We start from the raw sequence: 6825 nt of genomic DNA on the forward strand, positions 1-6825 counted from the left end.
GTTTCAACAGGACGGGGCTACATGCCATACAGCTCGACCAACAATCAATTTATTGCGACCATTTTTCCCCGGGCGATTGATATCGAAAAATGGTGATGTTGACTGGCCACCGAGATCACCAGATTTGACGCCACCAGACTTTTATTTGTGGGGTTATTTGAAATCCAAGGTATACGCTAATAAGCCAAAGACCTTAGCTCAACTGAAAGCCAACATTCGACGTGAAACAGCCGCCATATCATCCGAAACATTGGCCAAAGTCATGGAAAATGTCGAAAAAAGAGTGCATTTAGCTGTCAAAGCTAAAGGTGCCCATTTACGCGATCTAATTTTTAAATATTAACTGAAACAAATCCCCTTGGACCAAAATAAATTATTTTTGAAATGAACAAAAAACATTGTTTTCTTTTGTTCTTTTTTTTTAGAAACAAATGGGTCAACTTTAAATGGCCTACCCTGTAGTTAAGAGATTAGATTTAAGAAATGTATCGAGGAAAGAAATCTTAATAAAGAAGATCAGAGTCAAACGTGAACTCTCACGGTACAGAAGAAATGTAAAGACTGTTTTTCGATAGAACTTGCTTTGTCTCGCCTCAAGGGAGTCTTAGGAGAAAAAAGTACATATGCATTTGGTTAATTATTTTCTACACTAGAGGAAAGAGGAAAGATTTGTACCTATTTTTGTATGTTTGTATGTTTGTAATGAATAGGGTCAAAAAGTACTGGGCCGATTTAAAAAATTCTTTCACCAATAGAATGCTACATTCTTCCAATTTGACATAGGCTACATTTCATTTTGAAAAAAATTAGGGATCCTTAGTAAAATTTGAACAATGTAACCGAAGGTGTAGAAAAATGAGTCTTAAAATGTCTTTCGTCGAATGCGCTGCCGAAACTATTAGCGATAAAACAAAATAATGTACAACAATATTGAAGAACATCATAATGTCTACAAAAAACTACGCGGTAGCCTATGTCCAACTATTGTAGTTATATCACTACCACAACTTTTTTCATTTTGAACATTAATGAAAATGCTAACCAAATTCAAACTATGCTATTTATGTGTTTATATTAATCCGTATCCAAATAAATTATTTTATGGTCAAGACCATTTAACTACCTATAAAATAGTTTCTAAATTATTTAAGTTGGACTCTCCATTCAAAAGATATTCTTCTTAATTGGCGTAGACACCGCTTATGCGATTATAGCCGAGTTAACAACCGCACGCCAGTCGTTTCTTCTTTTCGCAACGTGGCGCCATTTGAATATTCCAAGCGAAGCCAGGTCCTTCTCCACTTGGTCCTTCCAACGGAGTGGAGGTCTTCCTCTTCCTCTGCTTCCCGCGGCGGGTACTGCGTCGAATACTTTCAGAGCTGGAGTGTTTTCGTCCATCCGGACAACATGACCTAGCCAGCGTAGCCGCTGTCTTTTAATTCGCTGAACTATGTCAATGTCGTCGTATATCTCGTACAGCTCATCGTTCCATCGAATGCGATATTCGCCGTGGCCAACGCCCAAAGGACCATAAATTCAAAAGATATTACAAATTAAAAAAGGTGCGTGGAGTCCCTATGCGCGGAAGAAGTTATACTTCTTAGTGATATTCAGAAATGCATATAATTTTGTATGAAAGAAAACTAGAAAACTTAAATTCACATTTTATAAATTTATTATGCACATAAAATGAAGAGTAAAGCAAAGTCTAAATGAAGGAATCTTGACTCGGAAAGTAGTTCCGTCTCTTCGTTGCGGAAGAAAATATGCAGCGTAATCATCTCTCTTTTGTTCTTCGCCAATTTGGCTGCCGTATTGACTTGTGAAGATCAATTTTTTGTTGGTGACATATTCATATGTGTACGCATATGTATTTTTGTATGCTTGTGATTTATTTCTTCGGCAATGTATGCAAATATATGTACATATAAGTATATATGAATGTATGAACATGCATGTCAATGCGCGTACATGTAATAAGTATATTGAAAAGTGATGAAAATATGATTTCAATTTCTGAACCCGCACATGCATATATGTACATACACTCATATGAGCATGTGCAGATACAGAAGATAGGGTAGAAGATGTATGCCTTTTAACATCGTATACTATACAAATAAATATTTTTCTTACTAATAGAAATTAAATTTATCACAGCAATATACATAATATACATATACATAATATTGCTGTGATAAATTTAATATCTATTAGTAAGAAAAATATTTTTTTGTATAGTATACGATGTTAAAAGCAAAAAATTAAAAATTTATTCTGTCGAGATTCGAACCTTTGTTAGCATCTTGACTTTCTAAGCGCTTAGCACTAACACCACCATTGGCACTTAGGTTGCACTGACTTAAGTATGGTTTGGTTATGCATGTAAGAAACATACTATGGTCCTAATAATTTTGTTTAAGTATACAAATATGCTTTTGTAGAACATTTGCTTTCGCAAACATACAGACAAATGTACAAACGACATAATATATGTATGTATGATTGTTTCGCATTTTTTTTGTGCGCACCTTTTTTTTGTGTAAAACCTTGGAATTTATTCATTAAAATCACCACTCAGAAGTCGTTTTATCCGTTGTAAGCGAACGATTTTCGAAGAAACATCATTTCTAATATGCCACAAGACAAAATTAGAAATGAACTTCTTAAACCTCACGCTGTCAGATAAAACGATATACCTCGTCACACAGAAATGATTCTTTGAACAATCGCCGATTGTCACCGCTTCGCTTGCTGCTCGAACATCTTCGCAGACAAGGTTGCGGTAGATTCATATTGAGCAAGGTTGCGCAACCTGAATCTATCGCAACCTTTTCCGAACTCGTATAAGAAGTATAACTTCAAAAATTCAAACAGTAAACAAAACCGCCATAGCGCCGTGGCCGTTTTTTTGCGATGCAGTCTGAAAAGCGCGTCGGGCCAGAGAATGTAAAATATGTTTTACATTCTCTGGTCCATCCTTCTTAATCCGAGTGCTTTTATCTCAGGATATTACTTCATCATGTGTGTGGCCCGACATCGTTCCAAGACTTAAAAACCGTTGATGGCATACCCAGCTGCTTGCAGAGATTTAAGTTTACTAGAAAATGACAACCAATGGGAGATGACTTTGAGAGAAGCTTCGGTTTCTGACTGCCGGTTAAAGTTGAGAGAGCTGTTTGTGGTCATTTTATTATTTTGTTTCCTCTTAAATTATGGGACACTTTCAAAGACGATTTGTGTGAAGACATCAGACGTGCAGCTCAACAACAAGATCAGGATTGTGACGTACGCAACGAAGGCTTGACACAAATAGAAAACAAGCTTTTGGAACTGAACGACAAGCATTTAACAGATTTTGGATTGCCTTTCCCGAATCGGCAACAAAACATCGTCCATGTGATACCGTGTCGTCCGCATGATATTAACGAGTTGTCTGTATTGGTCAACACGCATGTACTCAAGTTAGTGGCAGACCAAAAAATAGCATTCGATGTTGAAAATCACAGCAGTAAACTGTTTTTTGTTTTGGACGCGCCCGATGGAACAAGCAAAACCTTCCTTGCCAATTTAGTGTTGGCAAAAGTACGTCAATCTGGAAAAAAAGCTGTCGCAGTGGCATCGTCCGGAATTGCTGCAACCCTATTAAATGATGGAAAGACTGCTCACTCTACATTTAAATTACCATTGGCTGTGTCTTTGGAACAACAACTCTTTCAACACAGTATTAAAACCAATCTGGACCTATGCATGTGAGCTGTGGGACAACGCGAGTAGCAGCAACATCGAAGTTCTTCGTCGTGAGCAATCAAACATTCTTCGTACAATCACCGGAGCACCGTGGTAGAGCAACGAAGCGCAATATATGCATTGAAACTTTCGGTTCACCCAAACCATCTAGCAAGATCGTTATTGCGTGTGTGCGAGATATATTTTAGGCCCAGTTTAAAAAATAATCACCCATGTAGGGTGTAAATTAAGTGAGTAATTTAAGATTCGCAAACTTATTGTTAGGCTTCTACTCTAGAATTTTGAAAAATTCGATTTTTTTGTTTCATATATTTATAAGTTTAGACCCTTGAGAATATATCCTCCAAAGGATTTTTAAAAATTAAAATTATTTTAAGAGCTACAGTTACTTTAGTGACGCAGTACCTAGCCCGGTAGGTAAAGGGTGATTTTTTAAGAGCTTGATAACTTTTTTAAAAAAAAAACGCATAAAATTTGCAAAATCTCATCGGTTCTTTATTTGAAACGTTAGATTGGTTCATGACATTTACTTTTTGAAGATAATTTCATTTAAATGTTGACCGCGGCTGCGTCTTAGGTGGTCCATTCGGAAAGTCCAATTTTGGGCAACTTTTTCGAGCATTTCGGCCGGAATAGCCCGAATTTCTTCGGAAATGTTGTCTTCCAAAGCTGGAATAGTTGCTGGCTTATTTCTGTAGACTTTAGACTTGACGTAGCCCCACAAAAAATAGTCTAAAGGCGTTAAATCGCATGATCTTGGTGGCCAACTTACGGGTCCATTTCTTGAGATGAATTGTTGTCCGAAGTTTTCCCTCAAAATGGCCATAGAATCGCGAGCTGTGTGGCATGTAGCGCCATCTTGTTGAAACCACATGTCAACCAAGTTCAGTTCTTCCATTTTTGGCAACAAAAAGTTTGTTAGCATCGAACGATAGCGATCGCCATTCACCGTAACGTTGCGTCCAACAGCATCTTTGAAAAAATACGGTCCAATGATTCCACCAGCGTACAAACCACACCAAACAGTGCATTTTTCGGGATGCATGGGCAGTTCTTGAACGGCTTCTGGTTGCTCTTCACCCCAAATGCGGCAATTTTGCTTATTTACGTAGCCATTCAACCAGAAATGAGCCTCATCGCTGAACAAAACACGCGCGCGAAACACATTTCGAACCGAACACTGATTTTGGTAATAAAATTCAATGATTTGCAAGCGTTGCTCCTTAGTAAGTCTATTCATGATGAAATGTCAAAGCATACTGAGCATCTTTCTCTTTGACACCATGTCTGAAATCCCACGTGATCTGTCAAATACTAATGCATGAAAATCCTAACCTCAAAAAAATCACCCGTTAGTAGACTCACTTTTTTAAACGCGTTTTTCTCGAAACTATTTTTTTCCACACCGTACCGGCATTGTCTCAAGTTCTATACAACCGATTTACTTGAAATTTTCTGTTAACCTTCTTTATATAATCCTTTATCCTTATATAATCCTTTTTTGAAGTTATACTTCTTATACGAGTTCGGAAAAGTTTGCGATAGATTCATATTGCGCAACCTTGTGCGAAGATGTTCGAATAGCAAGGGAAGCGGTGACAATCGGCGATCGTTTCTTTCGGCACAGCTCGGATTTTCTACCAACAACACAATGTTGCCATGTTTATGCTATTGTTGTTTTTGTAGAACAATGTTTCAATTTTTGGTTGGTGACATATTCACATGTGTGCGCATATGTATGTTTGTATGCTTGTGCATTATTGAAGTTATACTTCTTTTTCTTTCGTTTGTCTTTCATTTCTGCGAATTCTCAACTATTTTGTGCGACTTTTGGTGGAAATACTCTGCGTTGGCCTTTGAAAAATTAAGACTACACTTCACAGAATCATTTCTGTAGTTAGTCTTCATTAACATTTTTTGGAAATCGACCCCCGATGACGAGGTATATATATCGTTTTATCTGACAGCGTGGTTTAAGAACTTCATTTCTAATTTTGTCTTGTGGTATATTAGAAATTACGTTTCTTCGAAAATCGTTCGCTTACAACGGATAAAACGACTTCTGAGTGGTGATTTTAATGAACAAATTCCAAGGTTTTACATAAAAATAATGCAGTCAATAAGTACAGTACGCTTATGTATGCTTGCGCATTATTTTTCTTTCGTTTGTCTTTCATTTTTGCAAATTCTCAACTATTTTGTGTGACTATTTCTTTCGTTTCTATTTCATTTCTGCGAATTCTTTGTGTGACTTTTGGTTGAAATACTCTGCGTTGGCCGTTGAAAAGTTAAGACTATACTTCTCAGGATCATTTCTCTAGTCAGTCCAGAGAACTTAAAAGTATAGAGAAGGTGCAGGTTCGACTGCGAACATTTGATAGATTCACATTAGGGAATTCACCGCATTTGTTAACATTGTAGGTCGGAATTCGCCTCGCAATTTTAACATTTTTTACAATTCTCTCACATATGTATTCTAACCGAGAATATGAAGAGACAGAAATATATGTATTTACGGCATATGATGACAAGGCATACTATATGCCGAAGCATAGAATATGAAGAAACAGGAATACACTCCCAACGAAGAATTTCGTTTTTCTTTTCGTTTATATTTTATTCCATTTTGACAGCGAAAAATGTGTACAAAATACACACAGAGAACATAAACACATTTTTTTATGTTCTCTGTCTCACATAACCAAGAATATGAAGAGACATAAATATATGTATGCATGCCCATGATGATACTCGCAAACAGAGAATATTGAAGAAAAATGATTTCTTTGATATTCCATAGGAAATATGAATGTTCCATTTTGTACGGAAATATGTATGTAGAACTTTTTTTATTTTTGATTTATTATTTTTCAATTTATTTAATGCTAATTTGATCTTATTTTATAATAACTCATTTTAAATATATAAAAGATTTACCTAAATATTATGATGATATTTTCATGATTCATACGCAATGCACGAATGTAAGTAATTTCGTTTTGCCGTCGGCATTTCAATTTCTCATGCTTCAATTTTTGCTTTCAACCAAGAAATCGCTTGTACATATTTATGTGC

At 36.3% G+C, this 6825-nt stretch overlaps 1 non-coding gene and 1 pseudogene across 1 annotated transcript; one reads left to right on the plus strand and one right to left on the minus strand.

Annotated features, from left to right (window-relative positions):
- Positions 1 to 2577: 2577 nt before the first annotated feature.
- Positions 2578 to 2706, minus strand: LOC125779881 (small nucleolar RNA U3; annotated as a pseudogene).
- Positions 2707 to 5616: 2910 nt separating this feature from the next.
- On the plus strand, positions 5617 to 5821 carry LOC125779906 (small nucleolar RNA U3). The gene has a single exon (XR_007423454.1). It is a non-coding gene; the product is annotated as a small nucleolar RNA U3 (small nucleolar RNA).
- Positions 5822 to 6825: the final 1004 nt, after the last annotated feature.

Source organism: Bactrocera dorsalis, chromosome 6 (genome assembly GCF_023373825.1).
Source record: "Bactrocera dorsalis isolate Fly_Bdor chromosome 6, ASM2337382v1, whole genome shotgun sequence".
Taxonomy (NCBI): Eukaryota; Metazoa; Arthropoda; class Insecta; order Diptera; family Tephritidae; genus Bactrocera; species Bactrocera dorsalis.